Source organism: Dermacentor albipictus, chromosome 7 (genome assembly GCF_038994185.2).
Source record: "Dermacentor albipictus isolate Rhodes 1998 colony chromosome 7, USDA_Dalb.pri_finalv2, whole genome shotgun sequence".
NCBI classification, from domain to species: Eukaryota; Metazoa; Arthropoda; class Arachnida; order Ixodida; family Ixodidae; genus Dermacentor; species Dermacentor albipictus.
In genome coordinates, this window is record NC_091827.1 from 121,548,992 (window position 1) to 121,570,200 (window position 21,209).

Below are 21,209 nucleotides of genomic sequence, written 5' to 3' on the forward strand. Positions count from 1 at the left end.
GGGCACGCCAGATACCAAATTGCATGAGCAGTTAAAGCGTAATTAACGGAATGGTGCTGTAAAGGTGGTCAAGAACTTTCCTTCATTTCTCAGGGATTTGCCAGAACCCTGAATTTGGGCATAAATTTTTCATACACCGAGCTGTGACTCGTAGTTTCTGAAGGGTATGCGCTACTGCAGGAATTGGATAGGATGCTCATAGAACTTGCTTGTTCAGCTTTTGTGTAATGCATAAAAGTGTGGAGTGCTCCTGATGGCTTCGTCACTACTACCATAAGCGTGCACCAAGGAGTTGGCTCTGTCATAGCTGTCGTAAAACCAATCTTAAACCTGGAGAAGTTTGGCTTTCGTCTTCTATAAACATAGCCATACAAAACAGTGAGATATTAGTCCAAAGGACACAGGCTTGAGTTTCAACATTGTCATGCAAGCTGCGCAAAGTATTTGAGGATGCGACTTTGAATCTCCTCAACCATTAGCATTCTCAATGTGTAAGCGCTCGACTTCACCTTCACGATCACCTCTGTGACCTAGTTAGCAAATTTGTTTGGAAATAGCAGGATTCTGTCAGATGCACGAGATGAAACTTGATGTTGTGCTAGTTACCTTACACATTGACCACAGTAACTTGGAGACCACCACCTTAGTGAAATGTCATGAACCACATTGCTTTCAGGGTGAGACAAGAAATTGTGTCTAATAATCATCTATGACAGAAAAGAAATAACTGATGCCCGTGGCAATGTGCCATTCAAGTGGTTGAGTTCCTCCGGGAGGTAGGGGGTGATACGAGTGAGAACCCTCAAAAGCCGATTATGGCCTTAGCCAAGCAGCCCCAGGGAACATAGTAAAGCTTTTTGGGCACAATGTCATTAGGCACCACCCTATATAATTTATTTGCTTCCACAACACCTGCATGACTCACGAGTGTCCGGTCGCAAATTTTTGAAGCCACATCAACCTCGATGTAGCATCCCTAGTTCCAAATACTTCAATCTGTATGCCAATATGTATGGCGGGTGTTACTGGGAAGGAGATTAACGAACAGCTACACATAGATAAAAACTCCCTAAAGGCTGTTATTGTGGAAGCACTGCCCAACATCAACACAAGCTAGATGATATAAGAATGTTGCTACTATCAAAGATGAATTCAGTCAGTAATTGAAGATGATGGTTTTACTCAATAGCCTTATAAAAATGGTAAAAGAAAGGTAATAAATCTGGAACTCATGTTTCGAATCTTGTCTGAAAAAAAATCATTATGTCTTCAAGTATCTCACGTAGCCGGTAATCCTGTTCTACTTCTTCACGACCTTCCGGTATGCTAGAGAAGTCTTTGTCGTCATTGGGCTCCAAAATGTAGTTGAGCAAATGGGGTAGACCTAGGTGGCTGACAGGATGGCTCTTCTTTAAGTGCGGTGCATAGAATAAAAAAGCATGCAAACATCTTCAACACTGTAATGAGCATTAACTGTTGGGGATGAAACATGAAAACCCCTAAGGAAAATATTTAGGTTTGGTGGAAATGTAGAAAATACACGGAGGCTACAGACAGTGAAGGAAAAGTGAAGTGAAGTGAAAAGTGAAGAAGCAAGGGTGAGGACGACTTCTATGGCCATAAGACCTGAAGTAGTGCCGTGTATTCACAGGGTCGCTCACAACCTAAGGAAGGTGGCAGGCAGGTTTGGAGTCCCCCTAGTCTTTTCAGCCCCTTTTAAGCTGGCGTGGCTCTGCCCCCGCACCTCCCGTGATCCTAAAGGAAGGCAACGTTGTGGTAAGAACCACACCAAGCCGTATGCCAAATGCAATGTAGGAGTTGCGTATGAAATCCCCTTGGCGTGTGGCAAGTCCTACATAGGGCAGACTGGACGGTGCTTAAATGATCGAGCCAGGGAGCATGAACAAAAGTTAACGACAGAGGAATTGGCGCACTTACCTGCGCACTGCAATGCCTGTCGCTGTGCACCTCTTTTTGAGGAGATAAAGATTCTGGGGAGAAGCCATGACCAGACTGCACGTGAACTGATGGAGGCTTACCACATAAAAAAGAAAGGCCGAGATTGTGTTAGCGATACATCCATTAGGTTGTTTCAAGCAGAAATAGATTTTTTTGATAATTGGTTCCCACGCTAAGCTGATGTGCATTCTTGTTTGCTGCGATCTGCGCATGTTCTTTTTGCCTATATATGCCCACTGGCTGCTATGAATAAAACAGTTGAAAGTTACCGCCCGTGCTGTTTACGTGTTTTCTTTCTCTGTCCCCGTCTTTTTTGCGGTCAATATGATTGCAGTAAATACCAACTAGGCCAAACTGAAGTTCTTCTGAAGCATATATCTCGTACAGTTGGCCCCTCTTTCTGTGTTCCCTCGTCCGTCGTGTCCCCAAACGAAGAATCCCTCATCAGTTACATCGTGGCGACTACCTGCCGAGCAAGATTCATCGGCTTCTGTATCAAGCGCGGCCTGATCCCTTTGGAAGTGAGTGCGCTGTTCGGGTGTGTCGTTCCGTCGTGGGGTCACATCAAGCGCCTACGCAAAATTCTCCGCGCAGAGTTGTGGCGTCAAGTTAGACTGCTCAACGATTGGCTTCGCATCATATGCTTTACTAAAGCTACAGAATGGCATGCGGAAAAGGATTTGAAGGCTACTAGACAGTCAACTGATGGGAGGCACGAGTATTACTGGAACAACACGGTTGGTCGTTTCCTTAGGGCATGGAAGGATACGAGGGCTAGTCAGGGACAAGGAAATAAGCCGCTTGTTCTGGGCGATGCAAGCATCCCAGAAGACGTGACCGCCCTGCTTGCTAAAGGACCGAAGTACAGCGTCGAGCATCAAGTTCCTGCCCATGAACTGGCTGCTCTGAACAGGCGGGTGGCGAAGAAGGCTCCGCAGGATCACCATGACAGGTGCCTGTTGAAAGGTGTTGCCTGTCTTAGCAGGAGTGTCTCGCAACCGGCTTCTAATCGAACTGTATCCGACATTCATAGGACTTTGACGTTTTGTAAAGACAACGAGCTTGTTCTTTTGGAAGCAGCAAAGAAGGGGGATTTGTTGTGCTCCCGAAGGGCATGTTTGGTGCTAAAGCCTCTGAGACACTCAAGAAGAATTTTAAACCTATAAGAACCTCAATCCTCGGGAAAAAAGCAGTATTTCGTTAGTCAACGAGAACGGTGAAACGGTCGATGATATTGAATGTGCTAATCTTTTTAATACAGCTTTTGTGTCAGTCTTCTCCCATGAACCTAGCTTGTCATTTCCCCCTACAGTTAACAACTCAACTAGTGTCATGCCATCAGTAACCTTCTTTGCCGATGGTATTTTGTCTCTAATTGACAATCTTAAACTAACATCCTCAGCCGGAGTGGATAACATAAACTCAAAAGTGTTAAAAAATACTAAAGACATCAGTGCTGCTTATTTGTGCTTGTTGTTCTCGCAGTCACTCTCATCTGGCATCATACCACATGACTGGAAGGTGGGGAGGGTTGTTCCCATCTACAAATCAGGTGACAAGAACTCTCCACTTAACTATCGCCCCATCTCACTGACAAGCATACCTTGCAAAATCATGGAACATGTCATTTATACAGAAATTATGAAATTCTTAGACGCAGGAAACTTTTTTCATTCTTCACAGCACGGATTTCGCAAGGGATTTTCCTGCGAGACGCAATTGGCACTTTTCCTTCATGATCTTCACACTAATCTAGATACTAACCAGCAGACAGACGCAGTATTCCTAGACTTTGCCAAAGCATTTGATAAGGTACCACATCAACGACTATTACTAAAGCTATCTCTAGCGAACGTGCACCCCGATATATTGCGATGGATTGAAGCTTTCCTTAGTAACCGCTCACAGTTTGTTCTTATTAACAACAGTCCATCTGTTTCCCTACCGGTAACTTCTGGGGTTCCACAAGGATCTGTCCTCGGGCCTCTCCTCTTTTTAATATATATTAACGACTTACCTCTGCATGTATCCTGCAACATTCGCATGTTTGCAGATGACTGCGTCGTTTACCAAACAATTACTAACATGTCTGACCAAATCTCCCTTCAGGAGGATATTAACCGCTTGCAACAATGGTGCGATTGCTGGTTAATGACACTTAACCCAAATAAATGTAAAGTAGTGGTATTCTCCCGGCGCCATAACCCACTAGCTTACCCATACACAATAAATAACGTAGATGTAGAAACTGCGCAGTCCTATAAATACCTTGGTGTTACCCTTACAAATGACTTGACTTGGAGCACACATATTACTAACGTCATCTCATCTGCTAATAAATCTCTTGGTTTCTTAAAACGAAACTTAAAACAAGCACCCACGCATGTGAAATTACTAGCCTACAAGACCATAATCAGACCCAAACTCGAATATGCATGTGCTGTATGGAGCCCTCATCAAGCATATCTAATCAACGCACTTGAATCGGTGCAAAACCGTGCCATAAGGTTCATTCATTCAACGTATTCATATGATGTCAGCGTGTCATCACTGAAAAAAGAATCCGGACTGGTTACACTCGCTGATCGCCGTCGCATCTCAACTCTCTCTCTTTTTCATAAGTTTTACCATACTTCACTTAATCAACAACCATACATTATTCCCGCTGCCCGTGTATCACATCGCACTCGGCACGTATACCAAGTTGGCCGCCCTCGCACTCATACTACCACTTTTTCAGGCTCATTCTTCTTTCGCGCAGCAACAGATTGGAACAACCTGCCCCACCAAATTGCCACCATAACCTGTGCACCTACATTCATGCAAAGACTGACAGACCATTTTTTAGAATAAAAAATAAACAGGATGTGCTATCTATGTGTTTACTAGATAGAATTATGTACTTAATTTTCGCGTGCGTTTGTAACTTATGCTCTGTTATTTTTTACCTATGCTCTGTTATTCTAAAAATTATGTATAATGAACATATGTATGCCCACCCCTTATGTAATGCCCCTATGGGGCTTTTAAGGTAATAAAATGAAATGAAATGAAATGAACTCTGAAACTAGAGTAAAAAGCAGGGTTATAAGAATGTGCAAGTCTCTTAATCTCGATAAACTAGCTAGGGACTTCAGTAGCGCTTCAGGTGCCGCGCTAAGTGTTTTCTTTACTGCGAAGACGCATAAACCCGGCATCCCATTCAGGACGATAGTTATCGAGCGTGGAACGTGGCAGGTTCAAGTTAGCCGCTTCATTTTAAGGAGTTTAAAGACGCTTGTTATATCTGACCCCTTTGTAGCAAAAAGCTCTGACGACGTTGTTGAATTTCTAAGGGCTAACCAGGACATAGGTCCGGCTTTTTCGGTTGATGTAGAAGAGCTTTTCTACTCCGTTCCTCATAGAGATTTGTTTGTTGCTGTGAGGATGTGTATTGAAGAAAACGGCACCATTCCCTTCCAGAACGCAGTTGGTATTTCGGTGGAAGATTTTTTAGCCTTTTTAGAAATCTATCTTAATAGCACTTTTATCAGTTATGACGAACAGTTCTATTTGCAGAAACGTGGAATCTACATCGGCTCGTGCCTTGCACCGCTTTTGTGTGAAATTTTTTTAGCTACCATTGACAAAGCGCTTGATCAGGCGTTTGGGGGGGGGGGGCTTTTTTAAACATTTTAAAGGTTTTGAGGTATATGGATGACTTTTTAATTGTTTTTAACGGGCAAGGAAGTCTAACTTCCTGTGACAGCATTTTAGCCGTCTTTAAACAACTTGGCAAAGGGCTTTCTTTTACTCACGAACTTCCACTCGACAATTCCCTGCGCTTTTTAGACCTACGCATTTCCTTTGCTAAAGGTCACGCGTGCTGGCAGTACTTCCCTCGGGCACGAAAGGGCTTGGTGCCATATGATTCCTCCCAGTCAAAGATTGTTAAGCGAGGAGTAGCAATGCTCTGCTTAGAATCGGCTCTCCGCAAATCGTGTGTACACAAGATGCAGCTTGCCTTTGACAATCAGGTTTCCCGTCTTAAGACGGCAGGGTTCCCTGACTCGATGGTAACGCCAGTGGTGGAAACCCTCCTGCAGAAGGTAAAAGTATCTAGGGGCAAAGCAAGGGTGAGGACGACTTCTATGGCCATAAGACCTGAAGTAGTGCCGTATATTCACAGGGTCGCTCACAACCTAAGGAAGGTGGCTGGCAGGTTAGGAGTCCCCCAAGTCTTTTCAGCCCCTTTTAAGCTGGCGCGGCTCTGCCCCCGCACCTCCCGTGATCCTAAAGGAAGGCAAGGTTGTGGTAAGAACCACACCAAGCCTTACACTGTAAACAATTTCCGTAATTTTACGGTCAAACGTGCCGTAAAAATTACGTAGACCGTTCAGTTTCATGAAAAACGGCGGAATTCTACGTAAAAAAACGGACGTGAGCTCTGTTTTTTAAATACGGAGAACCGTCCGTAATTTCATGTGGAGGGCAACTCAGCATGTTAAGAGCGAAAAATCAACACGCAACGAATATAAAGAAAAGACACCGCCCACGTTTACCAGCAGTTACATAATATCACCATAGGTAACGCTGCTTGAACATTATTTATAGGCGAATCGTAGTACGCACGCACAAACGCAAGAGGTTTCAGTGGTGGCGCTGCTTACCACCCTTCATCGCTTCTACACGACGGGTTGCATTTCTTCTTCTCAACAGTACAGAGTGGACAGCGGCTGGAAATGGCGGTGTGCGGTGGTGGTATACCTATTGCATTTAGAATTTCACTGAGAGAATAAGAAATCGACGATGGACAGCTACGCAAGTAAGTGATTTAAGTGTCCTTTTTTGTTGTTGGTGCACGTCGTGCGTGCGAAATGCACCGCGATGGCCGGTGACGGGCTCAACTGTGTTGTGTGAGCATGCCCTGTCAATGCCCTGTAACGACATTCCCGCTTGGCCATGAGGATTGATAAAGGCGCGGCATTGCGATACTGTGATAAATGGTGTAGTGTTTGTTGTGCTGATTGCATATAGAGTACATTGAGGCGCGTAGGCAGCATCAGCGACGATGTCGTCTGTAGCAGTTCGTTATCGGCTGTATGTGGCAGCTGGTTTACTGACGTTGGCATTCCTGTTTTGCAATGTGTTGTGATGTGTTCTTGGCATTCCAAAATAAAGTGAAGTTACTGTTCCCCTTAGCAATCTCTCACGGCGCGGTGTAACACTATGTAAGCCGTATTCGGCGACGCATTGCATCACAGCGAAATTCTATTTTCCCTTAAGCTTAGGACGCAGTGTGCTTGGCGTGCATAATCGCTGTGTTCATATGCGTAATTGAAAGACTGCTTCTGGAATTGAAAGTCTGCTTGTGTATGACGACCTCATAGAGCATGTTGCATGCGATGCCCCTACATCACAATGAATGGACGGTGTAGCGTGTTTGCTGCCGTAACCTCGTGCGATCTGCAGTGTTACGTAACACTGGTGTAACACGGTGCCTTGGAACACTTTGGGATCGAGCCCGAGCAATCGTGCGCGATTGCACTTGAAAGTGTCCGCGTGATACCCATTAAGGGTTGCTGGAGAAGAAACTGATTGTTTTGCTAGCTGGTAATGGGCATCAGATGTTTCGCGAATTTTTGTTTTTCTTTTGTTTTTACTTCAGACAGCTACCAGGCTGACTATCAACGTTCTGACGCAATACGTCAGCATTTAACGTAATCTGGGAGTGGATTGCCACGTAAATTTTGCCCATCTGCGGCCGTAATTGTAAAGCAAGTGCATGTGATAACTAATTTTTAGCGTAACCTTGACACAGAATAGCAGTGCCCAAAAGTGTGTAATGGACATACAAAATTACAAATGTTCCAAACTGGTATAAAAAAATCAAAAGAGATGTCAACACTGATGTTAAAGGCTGGTTCTAATACTGACTGTCTCTAGTTGCGTAGACTAATTTTCAGCATATAGGCATCAATACAATAATTATTGTAAAATACATGTTGTGAGTTATGTAGAGCAAAATGTCTGCTGTTTTGCCGAATAGAAGGTGCTTCTTGAAGTCCTTTTTTTAAATGAGTTGAACGATACAATTGAAGACACCAAAGAATACCACAGCAATCGGTAATTCGGTGACAAGCTTATGTGCAAGAGTATTTGTATATGAAAATGTTTTTGCTTTACTGTGGACGACCGGTCTGAAAATACCTGATAATATTTGCTTCAATTGCAGCTATTGCACCACTGAAGGATGTCTGTGTGCCGGTTTGTGCTCAGTTTCTCAGCCAGCGGGCCTGAGAAAGTGTGCCACAGCAGTCTGTCTAGTGGTGCTCTTTGTTCTGGTAAGCTGTGCCATTCTATTGTATATCTGTCTTGCATATGCAGTCTTAATAGACAGTGACTGCAAATGTTGGTGGAATGACGAGCCATATGCAAGTAGAGTAATTTTTGCAGATGCATTCAAAGGATAATTGATGATTTGTTTTCCTGTGGCAACAAATTGGTTCAGTATGAGCACGTCGACTTGAAAGGGATATTGTTTTGTACCTGACTTGGTTGCACATATGAGTGGTGTTTAAAAAACACTTATAGTGCCAGAGTTCAAGGTTTGAGGCAACAGATAAAACATGCACCAATAAAATAACTGTTTGTCTAGTGTTGGCTTAACGAGTATGCAACAACACTGCACACTGATTGTTAGCACTGTCATGCATCGGCTCCATGGTAACCAAGATTAGCCACGAATAAGCTCACTGTGAGCTAGTGTTGAGCTAACTATAACACGTGAGTATGCGATGATGTAATTAAGTGCAACATTGGAAGGCAATGTAACAATGTAAAATTATAGCCTGAGCTCGCAGCTGCGTTGCGTGGTCAGGCGACCAAAAGATATGAATATTTAAAAGGGAACGAACAGTGCTACTGCCAGTATGAAGTGACAGCGTTGTACACAGCATCATATTCCCTTTGTCCTGTCTGAAGCCCTGTTCGGCTCCCTTCTAAACATGCACCAAGCAGCCCAATTCAGAACTTTCGGCAGGTTGATCTGAATACATCACTTTGCCAAGCAGGTTAAGTGATGGCACGCTAGCATAGTGGGAGCTATTCTGAAAGTTATGTCTGCTATGAAAATGTGTCGTGAAGATACTTCACTGCTAAAGATTTGGTGTACAACTGCACAAAGCAGCATCAATAGCTATGTTGCTCCCCCATGTTTTGTCAAGGGTCTGTGCATGTTTTGTAAGATAATCCTTGAGTCGTCGGCCGGTTTGTCCAACATAATTGTGGCTGCAGGACAGTGGGATATTGTAAACAGCACCAGCCGTAGTACCTATGAACTCCAGCACATACTTTTTGATGTAAACTTCACGTGTTGCCCTGGTCCGGTTATCATTTTGTACGTGCCCAGATTGCTTGGCACTGAAAATAAAAAGGTAGTTTCAACTCTCTGAGCAATTTGCTTGAATTGATGGTTACCTTTGTGTACAGATTGCATAACAGTCATAAGCCTTGGCTTTCTCGAAGTTGTCTGACCTGAGACATCAGCTACGTTCAACTCCATTAAATGCTTCTTAGCAATGCATGCTAAAAGGCAGTGCGAACGCACGGTTAAAAGCAAACGTTGTACTTGGTTATGGAAGCTCCCCTCCACGTCGGGGTGGTACCAAGTGTTAAATGTGCTCTCTGGTGTTCCTGTAGCAACAACATGCTTCAGTGTTCAGGTGCACCCATAGAAAAGTTAAAAACCCCTTTGAGTGCAGGGAATAGCTCCAGCTCGATACTCACCACAGAAAATCTTCAGGCCCAGATAGTGGAGCTTGCCTTTCAGTAGTAGTTTTGCTTACTTGAACATGCGTGGCACTTTGTAGGAGACATTACAAAGTTGCTCAACCACTTTAATTGCGACTTTTCACTGCCGAGAACACTGTCAGCTAGTCGTAAAACACTAGCTGCTGTAAGAACCAGCGTAGTAAAGGTATTCTGCTTCACGTACTTGCTTATTCTCATTCTCACATGCCTTGCAATGAAGCAGCAAGTTTGAGCCATAACCATTTTTGAGTGAAAGCATGTGCTCCTGCAGGCGTTCATTAATACATTGGCCAGTTTGTCCGGTTTACTCCTTCCCACACTTCAGCGGTATCCAGCATACGACCCCTTTTCCGTACTTCACAAAATGGTTTGTGTGTTTACTAGAACACTCTACTTTCTTAGTCATCATATCCAATCAGACGGCACAAAGTAGCAAGTTTTCGGGGCTCGGAAGAAACCACAGGAATTTTGTATTTCACAATGACATGTTTAAGATTATGTGCTGCTTTGTGAGAATACGGTATCACCACTGGTTTAGCTTTCTTTTCCAATGTTTGACCTTCTTCACTGCTTCAGTTTCTTTCTTTTTGCACCTTTTTCAACAACGCCTCTGAAACTTTGCTCAAAACCAAACAAGGAAAGGCAGCTTTATTCAACTTCGAAATCTGTTCGTCAAAGGTTTTGTGTGCCTTATGACAGCACAATTCCGTAAGGGTAAATTCAAGGCACATAGTGGCAATCGCACGTTTAACAGTCTTGGAGTGCATAGACTTGTACTGCAACAATTAATTGCAGGGTCGGTATACCGACCTCGTGCCCGCAAGGAATTTCTGCGGTATCCAGTGGCGATACCGTATTCTCACGAAGTGGCGCGTAATCTTAAACACGTCACCGCTAAATATATAATTCCTGTAGTTTTTGCTGCCCCCCGAAAGCTTGCTACTTCGTGCCGCCTGATTGGATCTCATGACTCTAAAAGTAGAGTGTTCTATTAAACATACAAATCCTTTTGTGAAGTGTGAAGAAGCAGTCGTATACCGTGGAAATGTGGGAAAGAGTATATCGGACAAACTGGCTGATGTATCAGCGAACACCTGTGGGAGCACAAGCTTTCGCTGAAAAATAGTTATGGCTCAAACTTGCCACTTCATTGCAAGGCCTGCAGGAATGAGAATAAGCAAGTATGTGAAGCAAGGCTTCAGGATACAACGATTGTGCTTAAAAGCAAATACACTGTGGCACGTGAACTGTTGGAGGCCAATCAGATTAAGAATAGAGGGGATGCCTGTGTTAGCATGCCTGTGTCTGAATATTTACACAAATGAATGCATGTTTTTAGATAAGCTTTAGATTTTGGCTAATCTTATGATTCCCTTCATCTTCTGTGTTCTCGCGCGTGCACCTTCACACAAGCAATGCTTCTGTTTTTTTTCTTCCCCTTCTCCCCATGGCTATATATTCAGTTGCTTTTGACCTCAATAAACAGTTGCAAGTAGCACCTTGTCCTGTCTTTGTTCTTTCTTACTGTGTTGTCTCTGTTGGCGCTTCATCTTCTGAAAGCCCTTCACCAAGTATCCCCACAACGTGTTCTACTGGAAAACTACCACTAGACAGTGATCTTCCATTTCTTGACCTCATTGTTTTCTTTGGTGAATGTCATGTGCACTGCATCTATGCCCCGTCTTTAAAGAAGGGAATTCTGCCTTTGGCATCAGCGCACTTGTCGGCTGTGAAGCTCTGTCACAGAAGCACGAAATAGCATCCTCAACAAGTCGAGGAGAACTTCTATACCAAGGTCTAACATTGGCCTACAGTGGTGTGACCACTGTTAGGTCACATTCAGACGGTCAGCCATAGTCTCAAAATCTGGGTTCAAAAAGGTGAATCAGACCAGGCCTTGACGCAAAGTGTAGCAAGAGGCACATGCAGCAGTTCAACTGTGTAGTTGTTTACAACATCCCACTGTCCTACAGCTGCAACTAGGCAGGACAAATAGGCCTAATAATATTTGTTTGTGTGTGTGTGTGTGTGTGTGTGCGCGCGCGCGCGCGCAATTAACCAAAACTCTTAGCCTGCGCTCGTGTTGTTTGGCCTTCTCCTGTCTTTTCATGTTGTCCCCAAGTAATCAGTCAGTGTCACATTCTTATAGAATTTGCAGTTATGAGATTCATGCTTTGGAACATGATCAGAAGCTACCAAATGGATGACATAATCCATCTACATGTGTTGGTGTAGATAAATGTGTCTGTGCAGTAGGGGTAGGGCATCATATGTGCTTGTTTAGCACTTATGCATGCACTTTTGTTTCCAGAGCTTGTGACACAGTGATTCAAACTATGTCTGTGAAAACAGTGCTGCACGTTGCAAGGAAATGTTACAACACTTGTAGGTGAAGCTCGGTATTGTGAGAGGTTATAGAAACTTGCTTTTTGCAAGTTTCTAGAGCATTTGTTAAAGATGCTTAACTCCCGCGTGCATCGTGTTCATGACTCGCTATGAAACTGTCGACAAGTATGTCCTTTATGCCACCGTTTCTAAAGATTACATGAATATAATTAACCCTTTGAGGATCGATCTTTTTCGCCATATTCGACCGCCCAGGGTCAATTTTTTGTATTGCAGATTCCAATTCTTAGGGACTTATTTCGAAAAAAATTTACCGTAATTTTTCTAGGGTGTCCGTAAAGCCAGAAAAAAATTATTTTGCGTTGGTATACTATATGTGCTCGTTCTTCATGAATAACAATAATAAAAATGGAAATAAACCTATAAGAGTAAAAAATTTGTTACATTGTTATAGTTCAAGGCTTTGAAAATGTGCACACGAGAATACTTTGCAAGACTCAAATGTTCCTGCTCTTACACTAATACGTACTATTATGAGCAATATCTAAGGGAACACAGGAACGCGTAGAAAACACCCTCAGACCCAGCTATATGGGTGATACGCAGTGGCCACCATCAGAAACAAAGTGGAAAGAGGGACGCTGTTCTAACAACTGTTCACACTCCCTCCATGCGTCTGCAAAGTGCGGAATTTCACATCGCCAGCAGACAGTGATAACACTGTTCGATATTGCGTCACTGGTACCCTTTTGCATCGAATCATTACAAAAGATAGCACTGTTCCGTTCTTCGATATTGATTTATGGTAAATCTTCTAAACCGGGAAAAAATTGTCTTTAAGGGTGAGTTCAAAATAAGTTGATTGGCGCTTGCCAAATATTAAAAAGATATTGAAGCAAATGAAATAAGGCAATAGCGTTATCGCAGCTTATCCTCGTCCTTTGCTTTGTTCGTTGGTGGCCTAATAACGCGTCATGCCACCGTCGACTTAACGACGGCCTCCATTCTTTGAGGCAAAGACGCGTAGACAGCCTCGATGAATGCGGTATCACGCTGAAGGCGGGCTTCCACTCATGTTCTATTGCTTCCCATAGTTGGTCGGAGTTCGCCAGTTCTAGTGAGCTCTTCGAAAGGTTCACTTGCATACGGCCCCAAACGTGCTCTATAATGTTCATGTTGGCACCCTTCGCACACCACTGAAGTTGCATTACTCCTCGCTCTTCCAAAAGGCGCGCCACGTCCTTCGATGTGTGAACGGGAGACAAGCCGTGCTGGAAAAAATAACACCCATCGGGGTGCGGCCTGTTCAACACATAGGGGATCATCTGGTGCTCGAGCAGAGTGCAATACGCAGCACTGGTGAACCTCCCATCAATTCTCACCAGTGGGCCTAGGCCTGCGTATGAAATCGCCCCCCAGACATTCACAGACAAGTGTCCACTGGCCGCCACCTCCTGGATATTCTGCGGACTAAAGCGTGTGTTTGCCGTCCACCACACTCTCTTTCTTTGGTCCCAGCGGCTCGAGAACGTGAACTCATCAGAGAAAACTACATACTTCTACCTACTCTCACTCTAGCTGCGGTGTTCAGTAGCGAACCTAAGGCGAGCCGCTTTGTTGCCTGCGGTGAGCAGAGGTTTCTGTGCGGCGATGCGACTTTGCAGTCCTGCTTCTCTAAGCCTTCGTCGTACCGTGCTATCGCTCAAGTTGTTCAAGCCAAGAGCACCTCGAACGTCTTTTGCACTTTGAAATGGCTTGTCGCTGACGGCAGCCACGATGCAAAGGTCTTGGTCGTTCGTTGTTGATCGGGTTCGTGTGCGGTGCGGTGCATCGTTTATGCGTCCTTCGTCTCGGTAAGCCTGGATAATCCGGTTGACCGTTTTCAATGGGCGGCAATATTGCGCTGCGTATAACCGCTTTTAGACATTTCTATTATATCTTCCCGCTCTTTAAGAGGCACTCGAGGCATCTTGAGGCTACAAATTCAGAGTTGACTGCTCTGCGTGGGCCACTGCAGTCTGCAACGTGAATTTTTTCTGAGCGAACTTGGTGCAACAGTCGCACGAGAGACAGTTTGTCAATGTTCTTCTTTTTAAAATTTTTCTTTATTCTATTCCTCTGTCGTCATTGGTTCGGGCATCGCCGCTGTTCGAGGTGCCACTGACAACCGAGTGCATCGATTCAAATAAATAATTGGTTTGAAATACAAAGCAAACTTTTTCTCAGGGTACTATCAAGCGGTTGCACGAACAAAAAAAGAGAATGAAAGAAAAGAAAGTGAATCGGTGTAAGTCACTGGCGACGATCACCGTCTTATCGGCTGTCGGACGATCCATGGCGTAAGCTGCTCCTTTGTAGATATGCCAGCGTGGTGGGAGTGCCAACAGTTAGTGGAAGAGCGCTCTCCTTTCCCCCTTCGTTTTTCACAGCGCCATCTGTGTATCGCTCCGAGTCTGTTTCAAGGCTGTTTGCCATGCGTTCCTGTGTTCCCTTTCATATTGCTTATGATAGTACATCCATAGCGTAATCGAACTGTGTAGGTGCACGCACTCAAGAAAACTGTGCGGTTGTGTGCCCATCAAAAAAGCAAAACGTGTGACAAACTTCCACTAATCTTCATCTTATCGCCAACCAGTTGCAATTAGTTTTCGCGAGTCTCAAAAAAAGAAAAAGAGCAACAGAAGCGCATGCACGGCAGCATCCTTCCTATGCGCACCCCTGCGAGCACTAAATGAGCGAGAAACAAGCAGTAGCCTTTTGAGTGATTAGTAACGAGATAGCCATCAGTTTTGCAAGCGCAAGAAGCCAAAACGGCCTGCGAAAACAAAACCCAAACCGCCACCCGCCCGCGCGCGGGCCAATGCGCTAGCGGTAGTATACATAGACGCGCAGGAGCAAACTAGCGCTAAAACAAACCATGCAACGAAAACTGAGAGAGCGAGGCGTGCAAAAGAAATTCCCTGTATTTCCACATAATGGCAGCACATGACAGAAAAGAAAAAAGTTAGGAAATTGTCGCGCTTTTTAAACCAACAGACAGCGCCGTAAATATATGGCATCGACCATTTTTGTACTTTGCGGTGCGGTATATTTACGTCATTGACCCTCGAAGGGTTAAGGAGTCATGCTCCTTGAAAAAATTTCCCATAACAACATTGCAAAATACCACCTGAGGGTCTCGCATCTCTTACATCTGCTGTTTTTCACATCATAATTTAATAAAACTGCATTTAGTAGCTGCTCAGCACAGGCCCCATTTTGTTTTATCACACTTCTTAGCCTTTTCTCCCCCTGCCCCAGGTCTTATTTCAACAACTGCTATCTGCAGGCCATCATAAAATTGCTTCAACATTGTTGACAGATTCCAATATTTTTTTCGAACCATTCTCTCATGTGATCTAAAGAAAGTTAACTTGATTAGCCAGACATGAAGATGAATTTGAAATAATTTATTTATTGTACTTGCTTGGTAGCACTGAACTGTTTTTTTAATCAATATAATACTTACAATTCACCTTTGTATTGCTGGGTACCGGTAGAGATATGGTTAGTTATTCACCAGAAAGGATCCCGAATTTTCCACCTTCTTAGTGTAGGTTAGACACTCACTTGTTGCTCTTCACAAAGAGCAACTTGTGCTTGCTAGGAAATAAAAGTTTACTGAGAATTTTCATGCATCCAATTTGATTCTCTGTACTAGCGTGTGAGTTGAGGCTCCATAAAAGTACATTCTGTCATTCAATATCTGTGACATGGTTAAGCAGGTTGACCATATCTAATTAGAACTTCCTAAGTTCTGGGGCACTTGTTTGCAACTTAAATTATGTGGTTTGGTGCTGTCAGTGTAAGCCTAATGTCGTTTTTTGTTCTCCCAGGAAGGACGCAAGCATTGCAAGGAGCCATTTGACCTGCCGCCACACTAATATTGTATTTGGTAAGGTCTATTACAGATCTTATTTCGTGTAGTATGTGCTATAATTGTGTACAATGTGTTCAAAACTTCAGTAGGTGGGCTGTTCGACAACAGGTGTTTACAAATTAATAATTATAAAAGATGTTCAAGGTCATTAGTGATACAATTGCTGCTCACTGGTGAATTTTTTTCCAAAATAAATGATGAGCCATCCAGGAAGTGCGGCTCTTCTGGCTAATTATACAAACTTTCAAATACGGTTAATTTTATATACGTTATTTATTATTTCATATACGGTTATTTATTATTTCATATACGGTTAATGCGGTTAATACGGTGTACAGCAGTCGGGGACAACTGTTCACAGCGACAATTTCATAATATTTACTTACATGCAAAAGTGAGTCAAAGGTCAGGTGTACTTATGAGGTTTTGTGAAACAAGTTCATCATCATATTGCTTACTTCACTGAAAAGTTTGTTGCGGAATTCTCACTTCTATGAACAGATCAACAGTTGTCAAACGATGGTCGTCTCTATAGCCAATGTTTGGGCAAGAGGCTTGTCTTCAGAGCACTAACAAGAGACTTCTTTGCTACTTGCCATGCAGCTTGAGCTGATCAGTATGAAGAGATTACATAGGATAGGAAGACAAAGCATTAGTGGGCCTCTTCGATTATCAGTCCTTGACAGTCCTGGACTGCTTAGCACTGCTGTCCCGCATTCGATTTTCTCAATCAGTTTCGGAAGCCCCATCCACCAGTCCGAGGGCAGCCAGTATCGCATTCGTTTTACCAGAAGTCATAGACTCTGCGGACTCTCAGAGCTGTCAGCAGATATTTGTTCAGACATATGCAAGTCGCTACCAGACGGCGGCTGTCTTAAAAAGATGCATGCGGGCTTGACGCCATGTTTTAAAAGAGGCTGTGTGTTTATGTGTACTTTGCGCGTTCCAGACAGAAAATATCATGCACTCAGCTATCGCTTCCGTTAAATCGTTGCTTTGTGTGCCATAATGCGAGGTTCTCATGAGTGGTCTAATTGCTGCAACCTTAGTCCTTGTGTTTTTTAAGGCAAAGCTTAGTGATCAGGCGCAAATGCTTGCTTTTCTTGATGTGTTTCGTGAAATCTGTCATGCTCATTGCTATATGCATAGTAAACAGGTAGATTTCGCTGTTGAGATGAGTGAAACTGGTGGACGAAGAAACATATTATATTGCATGTAGATATTTAAAGCTGGTAGCTGGCGTGGCATACAGGCTGTTTCACGTAACTTCAGCCAAACATTGAAAATATGCAGATGCCACGTAAATGGACAGAACCAAGGTAATGTTGTTTGCCCTCGCTTCGAGATACTCATTTTTTTTCATTTTGCCAGAATAAATCATTAGTATTCTGTAATTAATCAACTTCTCAAATATTATGATTAATACATGCTACATAAAAGTGTTTTTCCTAGCGTGAAAGAAGCCTGCAAATACACACTAAATTGTTGCGTGACTGTCCATTCGCAGCACTTCGCGTGTATTCGCAAGCTTCGTTCTCGAAAAAATACTTCTACGCAGCATGTCTCGAACAACAGAAAGCTGCATGGGGAGCTTTTCATGTTGCTCTACAATTTTCTCATGGACACTTCTAATCTAATTATAATATTTGAAAAGTTGATTAATTAACGAAGATAAAATATTTATTGTGGTGGAATGAAAAAATATAAGTATCTCCAAGTGACAGCAAACAATGTTACCTTGGTTCTGTCGAGCTACGTCACATTTGCATATTTTTATTGTTTGGCTCAAGTTACGTGGGACAACCTGTATAATCAGAGCTTCACCGATTGCTATTGACATGTGTGCTTATTCCTTCTGTTACCCAAATTCGAAATTTTGCTTTTGAATGTGAAGGATTAGTAGACAGTGTACACGCGCTCTGTCCTAGACACACGTCAGGCCTTTAGTAGACGGTTTCACGAGCTTTGAGGATATCGGCCTGTGCTTTGTGGGTGAACAGTGATGTGGTACAACCGTGTTTTTGCTTATTTTTGTGTGGCAATGACGCCTAAATTTTACAGGAAATGAATGAGCTGGCTTAAATACAGCGGTTAAGGGGCCCGAAGAGCGAGAGCACGATGTAAACTGAGCTTTGTTAACATGTTCAATGTGCTCAGCCTGCGATTCCATTATGCAAGCTTTATGGTTGTGTCGGCGACATGGCCTCTGAGACAGCACCATTTTGATGACCACGCTACTGAATTTGCTGGGTAGGGCGCTATATACAAGTAGCTAAAAGCACGAGGTCACGGGATTGAATCCCGTTCACGGTGGCCGCATATCAATAGGGGCAAAATATGAAAACGCCCATGTACTTAAATCTAGGTGCACGTTAACGAACCCCAGGTGGTCGAAATTTCCGGAGTCCTCTACTACGGCTTGCCTCGTAATCAGAAAGTGAATTTGGCACATAAAACCCCATAATTTAAGTAGCTAATAGCAGACAACAGCAGCCAGGAGAGCGACTTCCAATCACGGTGCTTTCAAACAAAACCATGGACAGTCCCAGGCAGCGGGATCACATGACTGTGATGTGCCCTTCTGTCAATGCAAGCCAGACCGGAAGCCGCAGCCGGTTTGCGGACAGTCTGGGACTGCATAATCGAAGGGGCACAGTGCTCTCACATACATTATGTCCACTGCGGGACGATGGCCTTTCCTAGTAATCTGTAAATATATATGGCTTGCGCCAACTGACTCCATCCTATGCTTGCATATTTACAAATTTCGTCATGGTGCCTAGTTCTTTACCGTCCTCATCAGCGCGTTTTTTTTATTTATCATGTATATAATTTTTTGTCGTTCTGTTGCTTGTTGAGCAAGCCTTCATTCTCAAGCTCCATTTTTATCATGTCAGGTTTCAGTCTTTTAGGTCAGTTTTAGCACAATGCAATGATGGTACCTTTATGTCACTTAAGTCTTCTAAACAATTTATAGTCTTTAAATTTTCTTCTACTGATCCAGGACTCCTGTGACTAATTGCCTTAAGTAACATACTTCATTGCCTTGCCCTAGAAAATATAACTGGTGCCTTCTTGCAGGCCTTTAAAGTGGCAACATGTGTACTGCAGACAGTAGGGCATGTTCAGATAAATTCAGCTGGACATGCCTGGCGATCACTTTTAATTTTGATTAAAAAATTTATTTTGCTGCCCGAGCCTGGCGACAATGAAATTAACCTTAGTTTTCTAAGAAAAAAAAAGGTGTCTCTGCAAAAAACAATATAGAATTACCTGTTTAGTTAGAAGCATTTTCCCTGGATTTTACCGAATCTGCATTTTGGATAGATCCGAAGGAAATAGTGTTGTCGCTGCGGCTTTAAAAATATTTTGTACCAGACTGCAGGCCAATAGCATTATTTCCAACTAATTACCACAGAGTATCCCCACTACGGTATAAAGAAGAAAAATTTTCGAAATAAACATTGAACAAATTGACCAAAGTTTTTTTTTGCATTTACTAACAGCACGGAATTTGGCCATCCTGTTGCCATGAGTCGTAGAAATTTGAGCAAATAGCTCTGTCCTCATTGGCTCTCAAAATCCACGGGAAGTGCTCATGTTTAGGCATGTTAATGAATTATTCTACTTTAAAATTTTTTAGGAGAGGCTTGATTCATTTCAGAAATTTCCCAAATTAAACACATTCACATGAAGCAATGCAATCTGGAAAAATATGTTGCATGCAAGTCAAGAAACGGACAGAATAAACAGTACTGCCCGCCAGAGCCATGTATGGAGTCCAGGCATAATTGCAGGCTTCTTTACAAAAAGGGCAAATTTTTCGGTGAACACAGTGCAATATTATAACTTTTTATGAAGATGGGAAGGGTATGTTGATGCATTCACGACCGTAACTTTCAATTTTCACTGCTTGAGTAAAAAGAATATTACACATTGATACTTCTTCCGTGACACAAACCATATCCGAAAGGCGCTGACAGCTGTTGTGACACAGTTGTGGTGCAAGCATGGTTTTTTTGTATTGTTGCTATTCTACCAGCCTGTCAGCTGGACAATATCTTTGGCTTGCTTGTTCTGGGTCGGAAGTAAACAACATGCATGGTTTGCGCTTGTTTCAAGAGTACTTCATTGTTTCGGGAAACAGTAAAATCTGCAAGGTTGTTTAATGGAGCAATGGAGCAGTGAAAGTTGAAAGCTATGGTCTGCAGTATGTGGCCATGGCAGCTCTACCTAAATATGGGAGATGTAATCTCCGAATGTCATAATGTGCACGTGACATCCAAGCAAACCATCAATTGACTTGGGTCCTTTCTATCTGAAGCTTTTTATGCTATAAGGCTACGAATGAATATATACCAACATGGCTGAGTCTGAACCATTTCTTTTGACAAGAGCACTTGTAGTGACAGTTGTGAATACGAAATTATTGTTTATCTGAAAAACAATAGTGATGATGGTAGTAAATAATTGAACAGCCTTAATTGATTGGTGTTTCTTTTTTTTTCAGGCAAAGCCGAAAGCCTCTGCAAGCAGCCAGTCATTCCAAGTCTCAACCAACCCTTCCTCTAGTCAGCCAATTTCTAGTGTCTATGCGGAGAGGACTTCCACAAGAGTGGACACGGGACACTAAAAAGGTGACAAGGACAGACGTAAACTTGCAACCGGTGTTCATTACAAAAAGGTATGTATATGTACTCTTGCACACTTGATCATAATCTGTTACAATCGTGCAAGTCAAAATGGCCATCACAAATAAACGAGCGCACCAAGGCCTAAGGCGGCTTCCTGCATACAGACCCCAGACATTCAATTTCTTTAACAGTCAGTGCTATAGGGATGGCTTGCTAACGCAGTTGCATTCTGCAATAGCCGCTGCCTCAATGATGAGTCTAGTGTTTTCTTTCACACTGCTTGCTATTATTTCTGTTTTTTCAAACAGTCGATGACATTTGCATTGGGAGCAATGGATTCCAAGGAAACCTTCTTTCCCTTTTTGTACTTTCTGATTATGTTCCTGTAGTCTCAAGTTTAGGGAACTTCCCATTTGTCCCACGTAACGCTGCCCGCAGGAAAGAGGTATGCTATACACTGTTCCTCTTGAGCATTTGATGAAACCCTTTCTCTGCATAATGTTGCATGATTTTGATTGTCTGCTGACAGGGCTGGTTTTGGCACATAACTTAGATAGCTT

The 21,209-nt window shown here is 43.2% G+C and overlaps 1 long non-coding RNA gene across 1 annotated transcript; it reads left to right on the plus strand.

Annotated features, from left to right (window-relative positions):
• Positions 1 to 8,169: 8,169 nt before the first annotated feature.
• Positions 8,170 to 20,641, plus strand: LOC139047599 (uncharacterized). The gene is made up of 3 exons (XR_011507248.1): positions 8,170 to 8,282; positions 15,972 to 16,030; positions 20,526 to 20,641. It is a non-coding gene; the product is annotated as an uncharacterized lncRNA (long non-coding RNA).
• The last annotated feature ends 568 nt before the right edge of the window (positions 20,642 to 21,209 follow it).